The sequence below is a fragment of the Monodon monoceros genome, unplaced genomic scaffold (genome assembly GCF_005190385.1).
Source record: "Monodon monoceros isolate NGI ecotype Baffin Bay Population unplaced genomic scaffold, NGI_Narwhal_1 Super_Scaffold_22, whole genome shotgun sequence".
NCBI classification, from domain to species: Eukaryota; Metazoa; Chordata; class Mammalia; order Artiodactyla; family Monodontidae; genus Monodon; species Monodon monoceros.
The window spans coordinates 6,946,004-6,969,116 of record NW_021703779.1 but is presented as its reverse complement, the minus strand read 5'-3'; the positions used below and the strand labels follow the sequence as shown (position 1 = coordinate 6,969,116).

The 23,113-nt window shown below is 41.0% G+C and overlaps 1 protein-coding gene across 2 annotated transcripts in view; it reads right to left on the bottom strand.

Moving 5' to 3' along the window:
- NLGN4X (neuroligin 4 X-linked) overlaps window positions 1-23,113 on the bottom strand; it is a 291,389-nt gene that overhangs the window by 99,996 nt on the left and 168,280 nt on the right. The window lies entirely within an intron of this gene.

The following is a 23,113-nucleotide window of genomic DNA, read 5'->3' as shown; positions in this document are numbered from 1 at the left end:
TATTTAAAAAAACTGTTTCTGGGTGTAGAAGGCAGTCTGATACTATAAAAGAAGAGTGGGGTGCAGGAACAAACAGATGAATCAGGGAGAAATCGGAGAGGTGGAAAGTTTGGGTAGCAACCTTCTGGAAGAGCCTCAATCAAAGCATGCTGATTATGTCTGACATTTTTCACCTTTGATGCAAAAAAAAAAAAATGTAGTGCAGTCGCTAATGCATTTTGCAGAGCGGAAATGGAGGCCCTTTGTGAGGAGCTGGAGAGATCTGACCTCATCCTGGCAAGACGCTGACCGACCGCAAGACTTGGCCAGAGTTTAGGAACTACGGGTGGACTGGGCTTTGTTTCCTGGTTAGATGCTGGCTGGGGAACCAGTCGACAAATGAACTGATGCTGAAGACAAGGCAGGGACACAAAGTTTAGCGGCCGCGATGGCAGACTTCTGGGGACCTCCATGTAAAACACCAAAGAGGAGCGACTTCAAAGAAGCTACATTATTCATTGCTCCGTTGTCCCTGACCTGAATTCCTGAAAAGTTAGGTGTAATTACTTACCCTATGATTGAGGAAGCAGATGGAAGAGAAAAAAAAAAAAAAAGGAGGAGTCCATCCGGATATGAAAAGATGAGGAAAAAAAAAAAAAACCCGAATGAGATTCTATTGTCTATCGTGGAGCCCAAGGCTAATATGTTAGTGTCAGATTGAATTTTTAATGAAATCGCTTTTAAAAAATTCTCCCTACATCTACTGACTCAATTCCATCTGAACATAAAGCAGGACAGGGATAGAGGAAGTTCAGAGGGTCAGAGAATGAGATGATAAATGATTAATGGCAAGGTATCGTTGGAAGGCGGTAGAATAAAATGCTTTTGCTTTTCTCTTTCCTAATCCTGTCCCCACCCCACCTCCTCCTTCCCGATGTGATTTAAATAAAGCAAAGTTCTTAGGCAACTAATGTTAACTTCACGCATAGTGCAATGCTTATAGTGGGGCTCTGTTTAAAAAATAAAATAGGGCCTGTGGGAATTTAAAAAAAAGTGATTTATTGAGCATGGGCTAGCATCGGCTAAGGGCTGAGATATAGGGTGCGGCTAAAATGAAAATAAAACATTGCATTCTTTTGACAGCAAGAGCCCTGCTGGGTCCCCCAACACCTGTACCAACGTCCATCCTCATGGCTTCTTTTCTGAGACCTTGATCTCTAGCTCATAATCCCAGAAGAGGTCAGTGGGCACCAGCTGTATACACAAATCCAGGCAGGCAGCACCACCCACACGGCTATATTTCTGTGAAGGAACACTTTGTCTTGTATTTCAACTTTCTGTAAGCCTGGAACAGGTTTCTTTAGAACATGTCACACGGATAGACAGCTAAAGGTATCCTGTCACCAACAAAGAACGGTTCTGCCATCACAGCAATGCCACAGATGCTTCTGAAAGGATTCCCTCAAAAGGGGGACCCAGTTGACTCATTCAAGACAGCGCCTCTGTGGATATGAAGAAAAGATCAAAATGAAATCAATAAAGCTCATCTGATGTCTAAAGGTGTTCCGGAAGCTCAGTTCTTGAGCCTGAAGTCCAGGGAGGCCCCTTAAGGTAAGAGTGTGGTTTTGACAACTGTGATTATAGCCTCTCTTCCATCCTTGTCTCTGGGGTGTTTTTCTTTGCTGCTGAGTTTGATTTCGGCCCCTTTTCTGTCCACCTGGGTCACTGAAGTCCTGGAAGATTAACAGAGGGCAAAGGATCTAATCCCACAAAGCCCACGGCTGCAGGAAGCAATTCAGGAGATAATGAACAACCATTGCTTTGAAGCTGGGTCCGAGGTCATGAGGGATATTCTCAAGTTCACGGGCACTGTCCAAGGAACAGAATTGTGTGGACCTGCCCTTCAGAGATACCAATAAGAACCCGTGTCTCTTTTTTTTTATGCAAAGTGAGGCAGTGCATTGGAAGAACACAGATAAGTAAAATAATGTCCTCTTAAACACACAGTGTGTTTCTAGAAAAGCCCTAAAGGAAATACTGTGTAATATGATCATGCGGTCACCATTAGCCCAGTTTGTTGATCCTACAAAAGTCATGTGGGACTGGAAATTCCCTTTCTTTCAGTTTCCACTTTTTGGGGGGAGGGGGAGGGAGAGGGTTGTGTTAAAATAACAGAGCCAGACTCTCTGAAAATTATATATATATGTATAATATATAATATATAAAATACATATGCATGGCATATGTATTACATATACATATATTTAAATGTTATATAACATATTTATATGTTATATAAAATGTTATTTACATATAAACATTTATATATAAATGTTATTTATATGTTATATAAAATAACAGAGCCAGACTCTGTGAAAACAATATATATATGTATAATATATAATATATAAAATACATATGTGTGGCATATGTATTACATATACATATGTTTATGTTATATAAAATGTTATATAACATATTTATGCTATATAAAATGTTATATAACATATATTTATATGTTATATAAAATGTATGTGTATATATAGAGAGATACCAGTACATACATTGTATTTGTAACAAAATATTATATATATTTTATATACACATATATAAAAAGGCTTGGGGAATTTGATATATATTTATATATACACAACTTAGAAAAAATATATACATGCATTTATATGCTATGTATTTACATATATACATGTGTATATATATTTATGTATATTTAGCATGTATATATAGCATATCTACAGCATGTATGTATACACATTCATGTGTGCTTACGTGTGTATATGTGCGTGTGTGTGTGTGTGTGTGTGTATGTTTCCAAGTCTTCTGCCTGAGCAAGTGTTTTCTCCACAATCGCCTGAGACCCCCCAACATCTGCCGCCTATTCTTTATCTGTTAACCAAAAGGACATCCCCGCACAAAACTATTATTTTCTTTCCCTGCAGGCGGCTCTTGGAAGTTCTCCTATGCAACGGGGACATGAGAGGTTAGTCTGTGGGAACAGAAGAGCAACGAAGGGCTCTGAGCTGGGGACCAGGTGTGGCTGTCAGGGCATCACCCCACTGGCCCAGCGGAGGACACACACGAGAGGGATGCTTCTGGAGAACAGCAAGGACCCAGCTAGGGGGATGCTGGGAACGGACCACGTGTGGGAAGGTGGTCGAGGGAACCAGGGGAGAGAAGGGCAGGCAGGACGGGGAGCAGGTGAGGGGACCGGATGAACGCCCAGCCCAATGTCGGCACTTGGGAGTGTTCTCCCAAAGGGCACGTGTGGGGCTTGTTAAAGTATTGCATTTTTCTAATTACAGAGAATTTCAAAGAAGGATAAAAGCAAAATATTAACTCTCACCCAGAGATATCATCTGTGAATATATGGCTATAGAGCTTACAGTCTTGTTTTTACACATATATGTTATTTAAAACTATGAAATCCAGAGAGATAAAGGGGGATAAATAGAGAGGGGTAAATTAGGGTAAATTAGGAGTTTGGGATTAACATACACACACTACTATATGTAAAACACATAACCAACAAGGACCTACTGTATAGCACAGGGACCTCTACTCAATATTTTGTAATAACCTATAATGAAAAAGAACCTGAAAAAGAATATACACACACACATATGTATATATATGTATATCTGAATCACTGTGCTGTACACCTGAAACTAACACAACACTGTAAATCAACTGTACTTCAATAAAAAATATATATATTTAAATAAATAAATACTTAAAAAACTATGAAATCAAGATCATAAAATATACATTGCTCGTTATTTCGATTTTTTTTTTTTTAATTTGGAAGCCTATTTTGAAACTTTTCGGTTGCTTTTCTGGATTGGAAGTATTTCCCCAATTAAAGATTAATTGAAATGCCCTTTATCTTACAGGAAAATATAAATTAAATGGAATCAAGAAAAAGTAAAATAACCTGGAAAGGTTTGGGAGTCGGGGGAGAGAATGGGATTAAAAAAAAGTTATCAAGGAACTACCTAGAATAAAGTCTTTTAAATCTAGACCAGCTGGGACAAGTGACCTCTTTCAAAGTGTAAAACGAGAAATGGCTTCCATGCTGTATGATCTGCTCAGATCACTAAGAGGAAGGAGAGCTTCAGCCACACGTGAACTTCACTTCCATCTGACAGCTACTAACCAGGTATATGATTTGGGCACATGACGTATCTCAGCTGAACATCTGTAAAATATGGCTAATAATCACTAGCATTTATTTAGCCTTTCCATGCGGCAGGCGTTTTTACTAGCACCTACTGATTCACTCACAAAGAATCAGAGGAGGGACTTCCCTGGTGGTCCAGCGGTAAAGAATCTGCCTTCCAATGCAGGGGACGCGGGTTCGATCCTTGGTCAGGGAACTAAGATCCCACATGCCACGGGGCAACTTAGCCCGCGGGCCACAACTGCTGAGCTCGCGCCGCCTCAACGAGAGAGCCCGCGTGCCACAAACTACAGAGCCCACGCGCCCTGGAGCCTGCGCGCCACAACTAGAGAGAGAAAACCCTCACGCCACGACTAGAGAGAGAAAACCTGCACGCCACAACTAGAGAGAAGCCCCCGCGCCCCAACAAAGATCCCGTGTGCCACAACTAAGACCTGATGCGGCCAAAAATAAATAATAATAAAAAAATAATCAGAGGAGTTCTCTGATCATCTCCACTTTACAGAAGAGACAGTGAGGCCCAGAGAGGTTAAGTCAACTGCTCAGCATTACACAGATCATGGGGCCATAATATGGCGCTAATTTCACCACAGGTAAAGGCATAAAGCAGGGGAGATGCACTTTCCAGCTGCCTTAGTCTACCTTTGCTGAACACTACATCTTGAAGCTCTCTGCATCTCTTCTGATATTTCACAAACACTCAGCATACGAAACTTGCTTGTGCATCTTCTCACGTCCCCTAGAGTTATTTCAAGAACACTTTTATTCAGACACATTTCTCAGCACTGGCACCAGTTGTAAAGAACTCTTGGCTGACAGTATCCCAAGATACGAAAGTGATTTTGTGTCATGTTTGTATCATGTTTTGTATCATGTGTCAGCAACCTATGAAAATGCTTCTGTATCAAACATATGTTAAAACGTTTGGAGAAGATGCTGAAACATTTCCTCCAGAGTTTTTTCCCCAACGATTCAGGCATACAATGAAAGCATGTTGGATTTTTCTTCCAAGAGCTACAATGGCACATTTTAAATTGCCATGGTTCTATTTTAATAAAGTGCAAGCACCTATATCCCTGTGAGGTAGATCCTGTCGAAAAATCTGTTCAATTTGCCTACTCGGTGCTATAGAAATTACTGCACGTCTCTGCCCTCTATTCACAAACATTCTCCCTTTTATGGGCAAGGCTTCTCAGCAGCTTTTTCTAGCAGTGAGCTTTAAAGCAAACAAAAATCCAGCTAGGCCCCAGGATGCAGCGGACCCAGCCCTGAGTTCTCCCACTGATTTTCCTGGTTAATCAGGTGTGGTTGGTTCTGCAAGAGAAGAAATACATATATGTTTCTTTCTACTCGTTGCCCACTACTGCTATCTGCCTGCCAGCCCTGCTTGCAGGTTGAACACCCCTGTGCTTTTGTAAACTCTCCCAGCTGTGGTTTAAAGGCCAGAGGATTAATTATCAACCTAAAGAAACCTAAGTATAAAGTTCTGTACCCAAAAATCTTAAATCAGTCCACCAGCTTCTTTCCCAACCTGGTCCTCTTAAAATCTTTAAACAGAACTACCGTACAATCCGGCAATTCCGCTCCTGGATATACATCTGAAAAAAAAAATGCAAATGCTGATTGGAAAAGATACACACACCCCAATGTTCACAGCATCACTATTTACAATAGCCAAGATAAGGAAGCAACCTAAATGTCCACTGACAGACGGATGGATAAAGAAGATGTGGTACATATATACAGTGGAATATTACTCAGCCATAAAAAGGAATGAAATAAGGCCATTTACAGCAACATGGGTAGACCTAGAGATGATCCTACTAAGTGAAGTAAATCAGACAGATACTGTATGTTATCACTAATATGTGGAATCTAAAAAATAATACAAATGAATGTATATGTAAAACAGTCTGTATAGAGAACAGACTGGTGGTTACCAGTGGGGAGCGGTTGGGGAAGAGGTGGGAGGGGATGTATGGAATTGAGAGGTACTACCTATTAAGTATAAAATGCATGGGCTTCAGGGATATATTGTACAACACAGGGAAATGTGGCCATTATTTTGCGGTGAATTTAAACAGAGTACAACCTATAAAAATGTTGAGTGGTTATGTTGTACACCTGAAACTAATACAATGTTGTAAATCAAGTATACTTCGGTTTAAAAAGAAAAATAAACAAACAAACAAATAAATAGAAAGCTATTGTGTTTCTTGAAACCTTAGCAAAAATGAGCTGTATTCACTCATCAGAAACAAGAAAACATAGACTTCATTTGCTAGATAAACTAAAAGTTTCTTTGTACATACTTGCTGGATCTCAAAAACTGGAATCACATACATTAGAAAACTAATGTTGAACTTGTGACAATTCACGGCTTTACAACTGCAAATAAATTGCAGGCTATCTTTTGCCTGTATTTTCCTTTTGCATTTCATCTCATTCTTTAAACTCAAGAAGCAATGCAGGTGAACGAACGTTCTCCTTGGGCTTTCAGCTACACGATTTGTCTCTGCAGGTTGCATTCCTGTTGCCAGCTCTTGGTGAATTTCAGACCCTTCTCCCCAGTACGCCTCACAAGTTATATAGTTTCAATTGGAAGGAAACAAGAAATGGGGGTCACAGGTTGCTCTATGGAATTCAGCTACATAGCAGAGAAAGCTATTGTTCTGCAGTTAACCGGGTACCACTGACCTTGGAAGACTTGACCACGATTACTCAAATCAGACAAAAAAATTGTTCAGTGTGGATGGGTCTTAACCAGCCAAAGAAAATATAACAATTCAACTAAAATTCAGAGACATTGGTGTTGACCATCCCCACCCAAGCAAGGTCTATGGGAGAGGTTGTCTGGGCTCTACAAGGAATTCTGCCGTACTAGACATTCTCCCAACCCTAGAATAGACACAGCACCTGCGATCAGCCACAGAGGTGTCTCCCTGCACGTGAGCTACACGACTCTCTTTTGGTCAGCTTCCTGAAATTTTAAACAACAGTCTGATTAAGACTGCATTCCTCTAGAGAAGGTACTGACCATATAGGATGTCTCATTTCTGCAAATAACACGTTGGCACTCAGGTTCCTAAAGGAAATCTGCAGGTTAATAGCTGAGATGCTGCTGGACAGTCTTTGCTGAGACTTCGACACTGCTTCCTTAGTATTTGGTTTATTTTATTATTGGTTACCCGAGAAACAGCACAGCTGCCCCTGACACCTGGCCTCTCGCCAGATGTTACCACCTAAACCGGAGTACTGCTGAAAGCCAGCGTGGCGGGTACAGCCAGGCTGCGTTGCTCTCCTCGGGAACATCAGTCACGTCGTGGGACCGCTACATCATGCTAAACCACAGAGCGGCATTCATTGGTTCTTTGTAATGATAGCATCTGCCCCCATCTAACTTTTCCTCTTTTTAGATAACCTGTCATAGAATTACCCGTACTTTCTTCTTCTTTCTTTTTTTTTTTGCGGTACGCGGGCCTCTCGCTGCTGCGGCCTCTCCCGTTGCGGAGCACAGGCTCCGGACGCGCAGGCTCGGCGGCCATGGCTCACGGGCCCAGCCGCTCCGCGGCATGTGGGATCCTCCAGGACCGGGGCACGAACCTGCGTCCCCTGCACTGGCAGGCGGACTCTCAACCACTGCACCATCAGGGAAGCCCCATTTGTACCCTTTTTTAAGATTTCACATATAAGCGATATCCTATCATATTTGTCTTTCTGTCTGACTTAACTTCACTCAGTATGACCATCTCTAGGTCCATCCATGTTGCTGCAAATGGCATGATTTCATTCTTTTTTAACCTCATGGGATCTTTGTAAGAATGACGTATGATAATACATGCAAATGTTGGGGAAAGTTCTTGGAAGTTACAAAGTGAATGATGAGGGTGGTATTACCCTTATGAGAGCAGTAATAGAGCATCAGTGCTAATTACATGCACTAATTAGAGCATCTTTCACTGGAGAAACACGTTAGCCAGTTTTTGCATCCCCAAGTCCAGTCAACGCTGTGCCTGGGACAAGAAAACATTTATGTGTCTGCAGAGACACAGGGTTTTCATGAACAGCTGTCAACTCACCCCACATCGTGCACCTTGCTGAGGACATCTCACTCAGCTTTCTCTAACTGGTATTAAGCTTCCTCTCATATTTGGGCCCTTAACTGAATCAGAATGTGTGGCCTCCGTGGCCCAGAACTTCACCATCAACACTGCAGAGGATACTATGCTACTGTGAACATTAATACACACTGGGCACCTCTACATCCTCCAGGACCTCTGTGGCTTTAAGCCCAATGGTCTGACTAATTAGGAAAGCGATATAAAAACCCGGACATTTTAGAATTTTTTTGCCTAAAAAAGATCCAGATGGATATCAACCACTGAGGCAACAAATCTTAAGGGTTATCCACGTCGCTCTGGAACTGGATCCTGTAATAGGGAAGAACAAAACTGACCCCATATTAGACCTGTTCCTTTTCCTTTGGTGCTTTGTCGCCTGTGCTTAGTCACACTGGCTCCGCACCTTTTGTAAAAGAATGCTGCCTCTAGCCTGAAACATACAGGAGAGCCATTCTCAGGGCTCTGACCTTCTAAAGGTGTAACTTTAAAGGTGTAACTTTCCATTCATATACACATAAAAAGTTGCAGAGCAGAGACTACCATGTGTCTTGTTGGAGGTTTGCAGGACCATCTTGACCTGACCTGACCTATGTGGAGAGCTGCAAGAGCAAAGGATTCCAGCACCAAGAAGTCTGCAACAACTAACCATGCCCCTCCCTCACCTTGTCTTTAAAAATGCTTTGCTGAAACCCTTCGGGAAGTTTAGGGTTTGGGGGCACGAGCCACCGGTCTCCTTGCATGGCCATGCAATAAACCTTGCTCCACTCCAGACTCTGATGTTTCACTTTATTTGGTGTCACTGTGCATGAGGCACAGAAACTTGCGGTCAGTAACACTTCCAACCATATCTCCAAAGATTACTAGCCAGGTGGTCAGCAAGGATGCACTCAAGCCCTCTGAGCCTTGCTGTACTGTTTGGTAGAGGGAAGAAAGTAGCATCTTTTCTTTATTTTGGTCTTGCGTAATGAATGGGGCATGACAAGCAAAGATCTTTACAATAGGATTGAGGGAAAGAGTAGGAACCATCATTATAATGATTACTCTTAGTGTTATATGGTGACGAAATCCCCAAGGCAGTAGATTTTCCTATTTAGATTTAACTATGTATCATAACCTCTAAGAAGGTGGAAAACATCAAAAGAGATAAACCCTTTTTCCTACATCATTTAAGCATAACAGCAAGGAAGAGTCATCCTAAGGAGGTTGGTTTAATCTGGCGGTTACAGAATATAAATTCTAATGTTCTCATGTATTGATTTGGAATATACTTAAATATTGAAACTTGATATAAAAAGCTTTTATATCAAGAATTCTGTAATAGTTATTGATAAGTGGAAGTTTTTGGGTCTTTTGTTTTTGTTTTAACCTTTTTGCAATTCACTGGAATCTTTCTCTAAAAAATAGATACACAGTTTGGAAATTCTTTTTTATTACTGTGTTATTTTTAGTAAATCATGTTAGTAAGAGTAGGATTTCTTTCATTCTTATCTATGTAACCAAACACCTCTAATAACGAGGCAGGCTGGGACCTGGGACCCTTTATAGGAGGGCTTGCACCTGGACAGCTGTCTCCTCGAGCAATAGATAACAAAGAAACTAACTATAAGGGACTAAAAACAACTGCATGCCTGTGCAGTTGGGGCTAATTATGGACAACAAGATACAAAAAGACCAAAAACCCAACGGCCACTTTTGAGAAGCTGGGAACAAAACCAGGGTCCTGTGCACGATCCCTGCAAAGGGCACCACCAAGGGGGTGGGCAGTCCACCTAAGCCACCCTCGGATCCACCCTCCCTACCCTCACCCCATATAAGGAACCGACCAGCTCATTTCCCCCCCATCACTCGTTCTCTCCCTCATGCTGCAGCAGGAGCCCCAGTAAGCCTTCCCTGAATTCCTCGTCTGACCTCTTACCAATTTCTATTGATTAAGTAGACCAAGAACCCAGATCATTATCAATAAAATTTGTTTATGGCCAATAAACAGTACAGTCAGCAAAATTTCTTCGTTCTGTTTCTTCTCTTTAGGTCAGACAGACAATTTCTAAGACCAAAGATCAATTCTACTTTGGAGTAGAGTGTGGTAACTACACACATATATTCTTCACGCCCCTTCACAGGTATTCCACGAGTTTATGTGATGGATGGGACACATGGGTTGCGTCTGAAGAGCTAACCGTCACAACTTGGCAGGCATTACGCATTTATTACATATTGAGTGCTGACTCATATCATATGTAAGGACACCTCAGAGGAGGTCTGATCTAGGGAAATCGCCTGCCACAGCAAGCCAGGATCTTACCTATGAAATGACTTACACATGAATCCCCGTACTTCTGAGCCGAAAAATGTCCTAAACCTTGCTTTTTAACCCCAGCAAGATTTATGTTGCAAACATAAATCAGCAAGAGCCTTTAGCCATGCAGACGTTACCCAGTGAACTGTATAAACCAAATGAAATGGAGAGAAAAGAAAACAGAGCCTACAGTTAATATAGAACCAGCAGACATACGCGGGGCTCACTTAACATAGTTCACTTAAGAAATGGCATAATTTACCATTTGCAGCAACATGGATGGACCTAGAGATGATCATGAAATAAGTGACTTAAGTCAGACAGAGAAAGACAAATATCATATGATATCATCTATATGTGGAATCTAAAATATGACACAAATGAGCTTATTTACAAAACAGAAACAGACTCATAGGTATAGAAAACAAACTTACGGTTACCAAAGGAGAAAGGGGGAAAGGGATAAATTAGGAGTTTGGGATTAACAGATACACACTACTATATATAAAATAGGTAAACAGCAAGGACCTACTGTATAGCACAGGGAGTATATTCAATATTTTGTAATAAACCATAATGGAAAAGAATATGAAAAAGAATATATATACACACACACACACACACACATGTATAGTTATATATATGTATATACATATATATGTATGTATATATAACTGAAGCACTGCTGTACACCTGAAACTAACACAACATTGTAAATCAACTCTACTTCATTAAAACATAAATAAATTTTTAAAAAGGAAGGCATAATTTAAAACTGCTTTTTATTATGCTTAGAAAGAGGCAGGCCACATTCATGAAAAGAGAGTCCCAAATTTCTTACAGAAAATTGCTGATTCATGGATCACAATCATAGTTTTGAGAAGATTTTCACCTGCAGAATGGGAGCCCTGAGGAAAGGCAGAGCGGCTGGGTGCACATCTGAGAACACTGAAGGGAAAAGCATTGCATTTGAGGGTAAAAAACCCCACCCCAAACCATTCTCGGAACCAAGTAGAATGACCTGATCCTGGAAGCTGTCTGAGAGTCTTGGCTTTTAAATATTAAACCCACTACCTGTATGTTGAGGTAAACACCAAGTCCTGCCAGAGCCCTTGGGAAGGCAAACTGGTTACTAATTCAACTTAGGACGAGCCAAAACCCTATGAACGAAATTAAGGACAAATCTAAGATGCAATACATTAGGTTCTATTTTCTTAGAGTGGAAGCTGTTCGATTTTCTTTTTTGTTTTTTTAATCTTATTTTAAAGCAAAGGGAAATTTCACACCATGGACACTCACTTAAAGGATGTAGGACATACAAAATTAATTGGTTAAGGAACTTGTAAGGAACTACCAGGAGCTGTCTATTGGCTGCATTGAGCTGGAAGTGCCCTAAAATCAGGGAGCACCTGCCATCAGTTGCCTGTTTCTAACCAGCCTGGCACGTGCGTGGTATGAACTCAACAGGAATTTGTGTTAAATGCACGAATGGAGACTTAAAAAATTAAATATCCTTTTAAACCCGGACTATTGTCTTGCACACCGAAAGTATATACATAAAAACACCTTTATTGACAATGAATTGCTGTCTTTCTTTTGGATTCGTATTCACTCAAAATGCAAATATACTTACATTATAAAATTGATGGAGGGCTTCCCTGGTGGCGCAGTGGTTGAGAGTCCGCCTGCCGATGCAGGGGACACAGGTTCGTGCCCCGGTCCGGGAAGATCCCACATGCCGCGGAGCGGCTGGGCCTGTGAGCCATGGCCGCTGAGCCTGCGCGTCCGGAGCCTGGGCTCCGCAACGGGAGAGGCCACAACAGTGAGAGGCCCGCGTACCGCAAAAAAAAAAAAAAAAAAAAAAATTAACTCAAAAGGGATCTGGTCTAAAACAAGATCTAAAACTGTATAACTCTTAGAAAAAAATATAGGAATAAAGTGGTGAGCGCTTAGGTTAGGTGAAGACTTCGTAGAAGCAACGCAAAGAGCAAAGGCAGAAAGAGAAAAGAGATACATTGAACTTCATCGAAATGAAAAACATGTGTGTTTCAAAGGGCACCATCCCAAAAGTGGGAAGTAAACAAAATAAGAGGAAATATTTGCAAGTCCTGTATCTGCTAAGGAACACGTATCCAGAACACGCCATTTTAAAAAAACAAGCAAACAGACATAAAAACCCTCTTAACTCAACACTAAAAAGGTAAATACCCCACTCAAACACGGGGAAAGAATATGAGTACACATTTCTCCAGGGAAGATATACGAATGGCCAACACTCACACGAGAAGGTACTGAATGTCATTAGCCATCAGGGAAATGCACATCAAAAATGGCACCTTACACCCACTAGGATGGCTGTAGTCAAAAAGACAGATAAGAACCGGTGTTGGTAAGGGCGTGGAGAAATTAGAACCCTCATGCTGGTGGGAATGTAAAATAGTGCAGCCACTTTTCTGGAAAAGAATTTGGAAGTTACTTAGCTGATTAAACAGCTTTATCCTACGACCCAGCAATTTTACTCCTAGGTTTGTACCCAAGAGAAGCGAATACATATATCCCCACAAAAAACGTGTACGTGGATGTTCATGGCATTGTATTCATAATCTCCAAAAAGTGGATACAAACCAAATACGAATCAGAAGACAAATGGATAAAGAAAACATGCTATATCCAGGCAATGGAATAAATATTTGGCCATAAATAATAACCAAGTACTGATATATGCTACCACGTGGATGGATGTCGAAAACATCATGTTCAGTGAAAGATGTCAGACACAAAAGAGCACACAGCATATGACTCCCTTTGTATGAAATGCCCAGGAAAGGCAGATCTATAGGGAGAGAGTAGATTAATGGTTGCCTAAGTCTTTGGAGACTGAGAAGAATAAATATTGGGTTTCTCCTTGGAGTGATGAAAACATTCAAAAATTAGGGGGTGTTGATGGTGGTACAACTTTGTGAATATACTAAAGGCCATGGAACTGTACACGTTCAATGCACAACATGGTACATAAACCATTTTAAATAAAGGACACAGACAGTGAAAGGTGGGAGTGGAGACGAACCAGTGGGTCATTTACAAGAAGATGAAGAAAAATGAGGACGCAGCCAAGGCCACTGAAAGAATTCGGACTGTCCTAGAAAAGGCTAACGATGTATGAGTGGTCCTCAGGAGAACCGTGTGGGTGAACACTATGATTAAAGTCGAGGAAGTCAACTAACTAGAGAGAAAGTGGGGAGAAACAGATAAATACGACTCAAATAAATATAACTAAAAAAGTGGATACCGTAGGTAAAAAAAGAAATGTAGAAATGGATAAGGCCATTTGCACAAGATTCTTTTTTGGAAAGATGTGAACTCTTATGCCTGGTTTAACAAAGAAGTATTACAGGAAAAGATGTGTGATATTTCTACATGGTTATAAAGAAGGGACAAGAGGATATATATATGTATATCCACATATATCTCTCTCTATATATCATATATATACCTATCTCTCTACATATATCTCTCTCTATATATCATATATATACCTATCTGTATTTATCTCTATAATATATATACACCTATCTCTAAGTGTATCTTTACATAATATATACCTACCTCTCTCTATATATCTAAACATTTTATATATATATATATACACCTATCTCTCTATATCAATATCTATCTATCTATCTATCTGTCATATGCCTAAGAAAAAGCACAACTGAGTCATCTAAACCATTATTGGGATATATTAGTAAAGATGTAGCAGCCACTTTGAGAGACAGAAAACATTTCTCAATCCAAACTGGAAACAGTTCTTTATTCCAAAATTGTTTTCCCAGCTCCGGTCCAAATCTTAGGTGTCTTTGGTAGGATTGGTAGTGTTTCTCTGGGAGATGATCTCATACGTCTGTCTAGAGTGAAATGTGTAGCTTTATAATAATGCACGTATTCAAGCCACCTGTTGATGACTAGCCCCACTGCACAGGACACAGCCTTTTTCCCCATAATATCGGAGCCTAGAATAAAAGCCTCTGTGCTGAATGCAACAAAAAACAGTGCCTGCAGTCTCAAATAATTAAAGGGATCAAGAGTCTTGCAATTGATTTATTTGCATGAAGACCCCAGCTCATCCATGTCTAATGGCTGTTATGTCAGAGGAATGTTGCATTTACCATTCTAAAATAGTTCTGATTTTTTTATACTGAGAATTGCACACTTCTTTCCAAAGAGCTATTATTATTAGTTTTTTTAATCAAAGGAAAAGCTGCCCTACCCATTAGATGGGACTTACCCAATCCATACGTTACTAACTAATCTTATTTGAAAAATACATTTTACATTGTTAAATGCACGGTGTATCTGCCGTTTCTGCATTACGTTTTGATCCCTCAGACATTCACTTTGAGCCTTATGTCCCCAAGGATTTATTTTCATAAAGCCCATGACTGATCGATGTATGATTGGACAATACTAGGAGAGTTATATTAGAACAGAATATGCCCTTTTGCGGTATCACTGCCGTGGTGAGTGTGGACATGTGCATATTCATTCCACGCTTCCTGTAAAACGTGCAATCCATACTTTCACGCAAATGTGCGGGGAAAAAAAAGAAAAATGATCTGCAGGCCACGATTTGTACAGTCCTGGAGTGTCAGCCTCTGTGGTCTTTAAAAGTCCCACTCTGATTGCCTTTTAGAGATTTTTCAATGATCTGACTTGGAAGGATTAATTCCTTGAATACATCTAGGGAAGGAAGAAAAGGTACATAGGAAGAATGCAGGTATTTCTCTTTCAGGCATTGTTTTAAAACCATTTATCTGATGGAATGATTGCCAGAGACTTAATATCTAGCTCACCCCAATCAAGCTAATGTATCTTGGCACTTAAATTGAATACTCCTCCTTGGAACTTTCCAGTTTCTCCGCTGCCCGATACTCAAATGCCCATCACACCTTTCCTTTCATTCAGAGTGATGTTCATCTGTGTTCTTCCCCATTAAGACAGACACCACTTTATCCTAATCAACGAAAAATGATCAAGCCTTCTTTTGCTAGGTGAAAAGCAAAATGAGGAAAGCACACAGAGCAGAGAAAGTGGTTTCTTTCACGTAGAATGGATCATCTTAAGAGACTCTGTTTTGGATGTAAACATGTCCAGGAAAAGAGCATTTTAAAAAAATGTATACCCCGTGTGATTATTACTGACACGACACCCTGGAATCAATTAAGTGGAAAATATGTACTTATTAAATATAATAAGAGTATCCGAGCATCAAATGTATCGAGGCATTGTGATTTCCAAAAATGGCTATGCATGTACAAGTAACAGGCCAACTTCTTTTAAGAAATTCTGAATCGTTCACAAAGAGATCAAGGAAATTCTCCGTCATAAGGCACACGCTAGTCGATAATTTTGTGCATTTGAGATTGAAAAAAAATGTCTCTTCTGCCTCTTCATCACCCCCCCGCATCCTTTCACATTGTCTTTATTTGCTGCAGACTTTTACTTTCCTCTGTGGCCCTCTGTCACCTCACAGCGAGGGACCCTCTTTGTTCTGTGGCTCATATCAACCTCTGCATAAAAGGCATCTGTCTCATGTCAGGGTCTTTATTCCACCGCAGGGGCTTCCATATCTACCCCCCGCCCTGTGCCTGCAAAATCCCAGAGGCAGGAGAGATCATCCACAACCAAGCCAATTCCTTAATCGCAGAACAAATCAAATTAATGCAATGGGCATTTTTGGCCACCAGGAGGCAGAAGAGGAAAACCCAAGTAAATGATCATTGATACAAAACCGGGCTATGATGTTTTTTGTCCAGAGTTCTGGTTCTTAGCAACACACGAGCAACAACAGAGTCCAGATTACAGCATTTCCGAATGAGTATTAAATGCACAGAGAGCTATTGATGAAGATGATGAAAGACACTGGGGGGAGGGGCAGGGCAAGGGGGAAGCATCTTGTTTATTTTCTTTTTTGCATAACTTTAGGATCAGGGAAGCTACGCCAGCCCTCCCTTCCCCCATGAACTGTGTCCATCCTATGACTGTGTTATCTAGGGGGTATACCTCCCTCTAACCCTCAGTCCGTCTTGAGACACATCAGGGAGCTTTGCAGAAATGAGTCCGGGAGCCTGTTGCCAGGCTGGCCGATCACCTCCCCCGCCCACCACAGAGGTTTATTCTAAGGGCTTTCAATCTTTCCTTCCACCCTCTTTCCGTTCTGGGGTTGTGACTGGTCCCACATCAAGTGCCTGGCCTCTGCCCCCCATTTTCTCATACTCCTCCCAAACTTCCTGTACTTTTCCACTTTATCTTTTCCCTCAGTGCAATACTTCATCCTTCCTGTCTACCCATTTAGCTTCTTACAGCATTCTTCCATCCCTAAATAATGCGCGGTTTCTCTCTGAGGATGGATAAAGGAAGCTTTTCCTGGTCACAAATCTGATCAGGGGAAATCTGAGCAGAGAGGGAAGAGGATGGACTTAGGGGGTAGCATGGAGATCCTTGAAAGGAAAGATGGTATTTTTTTCTTTATAGATGAACTTTAATTTTTTTAACAGATGAACTTTTGACTTGATAAGGAAGATGTGTTCCATGAGTGATTTAAAAGAGAATCCAACCCAATCAAAAAATGGGCAGAAGACCTAAACAGACATTTCTCCAAAGAAGACACACAGATGGCCAAAAAGCACATGAAAAGATGCTCAACATCACTAATTATCAGAGAAATGCAAATCAAAACTACAATGGTAGCACCTCACACCGGTCAGAACGGCCATCACCAAAAAGTCTACAAACAACAAATGCTGGAGAGGGAGTGGAGAAAAGGGGACTCTCCTGCACTGTTGGTGGGAATGTAAACTGGTGCAGCCACTACGGAGAACTGTATGGAGGTTCCTCAGAAAACTAAAAATAGAGCTACCATACGATCCAGCAATCCCACTCGTCAGCATATATCTGGAGAAAACCATAATTCAAAAAGATACCTGCACCCCTATGCTCATAGCAGCACTATTGACAATGGCCAAGACGTGGAAACAACCTAAATGTCCATCGACAGATGAATGGATAAGAAGTTGTGGTGTGTACATACACACACACACACACACACACACACACACACACACACACACACAATGGGATAGTACTCAGCCATAAAAAAGAATGAAATAATACCATCTGCAGTGACATGGATGGACCGAGAGACTGTCATACTGAGTGAAGTGAGTCAGACACAGAAAGACATATCATATGACATCACTCATATGTGGAATCTAAAGACATGGTACAAATGAACTTATTGACAAAACAGAAATAAGAGTAACAAATGCAGAAAACAAACTTATGGTTACTGGGGGATTGGGGCGGAGGGATAAATTGGGACATTGGGATTGACATATACACACTACTATATATAAAATAGATAACAAATAAGGACCTCCTGAATAGCACAGGGAACTCTACTCAATACTCTGTAATGACCTATATGGGGATAAAATCTAAAAAAGAGTGGATCTATGTGTATGTATAACTGATTCACTTTGCTGTACAGCAGAAACTAACACAACACTGTAAATCAACTAGACTCCAATAAAAATTAATTTAAAAAGGAAAGAAAATCTGTAGTAAAAACAAAGAAAAAAAAAGAGAAAAAAAGGATTTTTAGGGGGAAAAAATGGTGAAAGTACCAAATAGTAAGCATCTTTAAATCCCAAGTGAAAGAAAAATATAAATCGGAAATTGACATTTTTCAGCAGCGGTACCTAAGGCATGTTAGAACCACTAAATACCCCTGATGTAAACTGCTTGCGCACACCTGGAATTCAGATCACAGGTCTTTGAAGGCAGGTATCAAGCCCCTCCTCCAGTGATTCTGGACCCCCTTTATGAACGGAAACTGGTGTGGAACAGCAATGTATCAAACAGGTAAGGGTGAAACTGCTCTGGCTGACGTCAAAGGGCTTCCTCCCAATGCCAGCCCACCCACCTTCCATTTCAGTGGAGACTAAGACCCCACAAAGGAGACCAGAATGCCACGTGGCCAAGCCATTACAGCACGCATAGAGCTCAAGTCATGTGCCTTTCATTCAAATGCTCTTCCTGCTGTGCGTTTATTTCAAAACCATTTCCATCTTACATTTAAAGTTATGACACCAATGAACGAAAGTAGTCTTACACAATTAATAACCTTAAAGAGAAAGGCAACTTCAGAAACACCATTACACAACCTTCCCTGAGATAAGAACTTTGAGGGTAGCTACACTTCTTGAAAAATGAGTAGGTCTTTCTGATGCTTTTTCAATCCTTGAAAAAGTCAGTTATATAAACCTATGGACAACATTTCAAAAGACTGTAAGATACCTGTCAGGTGAGAAGTCCACTGAAGTTGAAACAGCAGGGAAGGGGACAGGGCAGAACCTCTAAAAGAATGACATAGCCCTTGAGGATTTGACATAAACTGATTAGAATCAATTAGGTCCAAGACGGTGCAAGATTTGACTTCCAGTGGACCTTGAGCCTCATTGAATGCCCACTGTGATACATTAGCATCTAAATGACATACCTAAAGGCGCCAGGACAGTTCCAAGGCCAACGTAAAGGGCCAAAAAGTGGGTGGTGGCCCAATTCCTGGAAATCTCCACCCCCCCTCCCCAAAATACTTGGAATAATACTCCCACTCATTAGCCTATGAAACTACCCAGCCCATAAAAACTAACCACCCCATATTTCATGGCCTCTTGCCTTCTGAGATGGCCCGCACTCTGTCTGTGCAGTGTGTTTCTCCCAAGGCTGCTCTCGCCTTTTGAGACAGACCGCATTCCGTCTATGGAATGTGTATCTCTCTAAATAAATCCACTTCTATCTCTCTAAATAAATCCACTTCTTACCTATCACTTTGTCTCTCACTGAATTCTTTCTGCACTGAGACATAAAGAACCAGAGCTTCATTCAGTTCTGAGAGCAGGTGTGTGATCTCAATCAAAAGACAGTGGGTTCAAGTCCCAATGCGGGTTCTGGCTGAGTTTGAGTCCTGGTCCATAGGTTCAAGTCCCAAAGTGGGCTGTGCAGTTTCAAAGTCATTCTCTGGGTCAATTGCCTTAATTCCATTGATTGGCCACAGACAGCAACAAGGCAACAGAATGGGCGTAAGAGGTTAGACACCTGACTAGCTGATACAGCCTTAGATCTACTGTGTCTGAGAGCTTTGACTCTACAGATGCCATCGTTGGGGCCAATACCACATCACCATGCACCAGAGTAGACCATCAATGATGATTTGATGAAAATGCATCAGCGATGAAGGACCCACTTTGAGGAACATAAAAATACAGTGTAAGCATCGAATCGCAATTTTGTATCCAGATCAACCATAGGCACATCTGACGTTTTGTGCGATTAGAGAAGCTGGATCTGATATAAAGATTTGCACTGTTTCCTACGGCAGTTCACCTAATTAATACTGTTAGACCAGGGCTCCAATCCCCGCTCTAATCCCTACAACCTGTACCACTGTGGGTCCGTCCCATCACCTCTGAGCCTTTGTTTCCCCAAAAGTAAGATAAGGGAACCCTTCCAAGAGAGTGTATGAGGATTAAATGAAGGGGCAGCTACAATGTCCAGTGACGGCCACACTGCGGGCTCTCCATGAGTTTCGTGCTGAGGCATATAGATAAGATTGTTTCAAAACAAAATAGTTTAAAGCCTGCATGAGGCATCAAATCATAGGATAACCAAAAAAGTAATACGCTCTCAGAGAAACTAAAATCAGCATTTGAATGGAGGTCTAATTAACCAACTGAAGATGCAAATTAGAGACGATTAATGAAGGAAAGCAAAAGAGCCACCCATAAATAAATCCCAGGCATTTCCATCAACAAGCCTCAGCGAGGAGATTCCTCTTATATAGCAATGGTCTTTGAACAATCATCACGAAAAAAAATAGAGGGAGATGTGATAGAACTCAACTTTTAGCTATGTATGCTTTCCTAATGACAAAGGTATACAGCAGGACGAATAGGAAATATGCTTTAAAAAGAGATCTCCTTTGAAAATAAATGGACCACCGGTTTGTTCATTAGATCTTGTGTGGGTATGAATAATTACTTTATAGCTGTGATGGTACATCCCAATTTGCCTGGAATAATCCCAGTTTATTAAGAGCATTATTAACAATTTTCAAAGTGTCCTGGATTAGATAATAAATTACATGCTCAATGGCTAGCAAGGTTGTGTGACGCAGTTCTGATTAAAGAAAATATTCACTGTTCAAAAAGCACGTGCGAAGATCCTGTCATCTGTGTCTTATTACGAGCGTCTTATCATCGCTTTTGTTTAATTAAGGTGGTTCCGTTTAGAAGTCAGTATTTGACAGACATTACCGTTTTGGCCAGTCGCAATTTTTTCCAGTGGATCAACAGTCTTGTTAATAAGATGTCCAAGGCTATTAATAACACTGGAAATGATCACCCGTCTGGGTTTACTGGTTCCTAGTGCTGGGCTATGAAACTTCACGTACATAAACCCATAGGATGTTTATATGGTATGTACAATAACCTTGCCAGAGAGAGAACGGGACCACCTTTTAGAGAGACTCCGAAAAAATCAGCTGACCTTCTCAATGTCACACCACAGACACCAAGTAGTTCATTCTTATCTCATTATAAAAATCTATGTTCTTTCCACGCCAGCCTCCTGCTTCCCTCTGACCATCATCCATCTTCCTAAACCTTTCTTTTGGGGAGGAAAACAGCCTTTGTTACTCTGTAAAAGAACGGTAAACATCTCAAACAGTGCTTTTCCATTCCTTGGGCAGAGAAACAGCATTTATGCATTTCTTACTTTTGAAAAAAAAAACTCCAACACTATTTCAACATTTTGGTAAAAACATCTATTCCTATCAGAGTGCTAGTGAGTGGTACTAGTGATGTCCTGCAAGCAAAAAGTAAACGGCCACCGCCCAGTTTTCCAGAGGACGGTAGCCCATGCAAGATCCCTGATAACAGTAAACCAAGTCCCATTTAAAAAATCTCTATCGCCCTGTAGAATCAGCAAAGTTGGCACACTGCGATCCATCAGATAAAAGGGGGTCTGTGGTGCAGAGCTTCACACTAACTCATTCGTGGAATGTAAATAGACTGGATTGGAGAGGCTAAACTGCTTCTTTTATGTCCAGGCCACAACTCTCACAGCCCTCTGTTATCTTACCAAGATTTTTTTCTTTTTAACTCTCAGCACAAAAGGTAAAATTAAAATTGTTCAATGAGAAAAGTTCTCAAAGCAAGCTATGTGTTTTCTTCTTTTCTTAAAAAAAAAAAGAATGAAGGTGTGTGTAATTCCCACAGTACTTTTCTAGATTCACAAATGGGCCAAAGAGATAAGAGGCCACTGTGTTAAGTTGCTTAATACCAGTTTGGCGTTAAACGGGGGAGAAAATCGATTTCTTTTGAAATCTAACCTTTTAAGTCACGTCACCACCATGTTGTGCAGGCAGGAGGACGCTTTGTTATTCCACTGAAGCAAGGACTCACCCAAAGCCCACTGCTTTGTTCAGAAAGCAACGCCCAGAGCTGGTGATGCTGCCGAGGGACGCCCACACTGCCCTCTCTGAAAGGGCTGCTAGCAGCAAGCCCTGGTCCGTGGCTTCCTTTGCCCACCTCTTTCTTAGAATGGACCTTTTGTAAGACATCAAGAAACAACATCACCGGTTTCAAACACCAGTAGCCAAATCAACTAGCCAGAGGCTTCTGAAAAACATTCAGAGAGGCATGCCACCCTTGCTGTGCGACACGAACGGAAATCATTCCACAAAGATCTGGCTCCTGGCACCGACGAGAAAAGAAAAGGAAATAAAAACCACAAAACAAGAGGGCTCTAGACTCTGAGGCTTTTTGTTGTGTTTCATCCTAAAAACCTGACATTTCCAGTACTTTACCGATGCTCCAAAATGCCCAACTTTGCAAACATCTGTGGGTGATGTGCATTTCGAAATTAGAAGGTCATCTACAACTCATCCCCTTACTCTGCAGTCTTCTATAGGTGAATGTTTTCAGCAGTGAATGAAGTACGATGCTCAAAACAAAAGTAAAACCTCAAGTTAGAAATAAAATATTCTTAGTGACACTCGCCTCTTTGGAGAAAACATTTCAGCCCTGTTTCTTATTTGAAACAGGTCCGTTGGTCCATTTTATTTGTCGTAGCTTTTACCATAACCATCCTGTGGCATACAGATCTCATTCTCATAGCCACGCTGCTGTGAGCAATTTTCTGCACCCTCTCAATGCAGTTTTGCCTTGAAAACGAACGTTGTTACACAGGCTAGGAATCTTATTCATGAACTGACCAAGAGCAGGCTAAACCACAGAAGAAGGTAAGCTTCGAAACATTAACTTCAAAATACGTTATTTATTTTTCCAACCCCCAGTTGGGGAAAAACGAAGTTAACACTGCAACAACGGAGAGCTGCTCTTGAATTCCTATGCACTTGGCCAATGTCCTTTCATCATAAATCATAAAATTTACATAAGATGA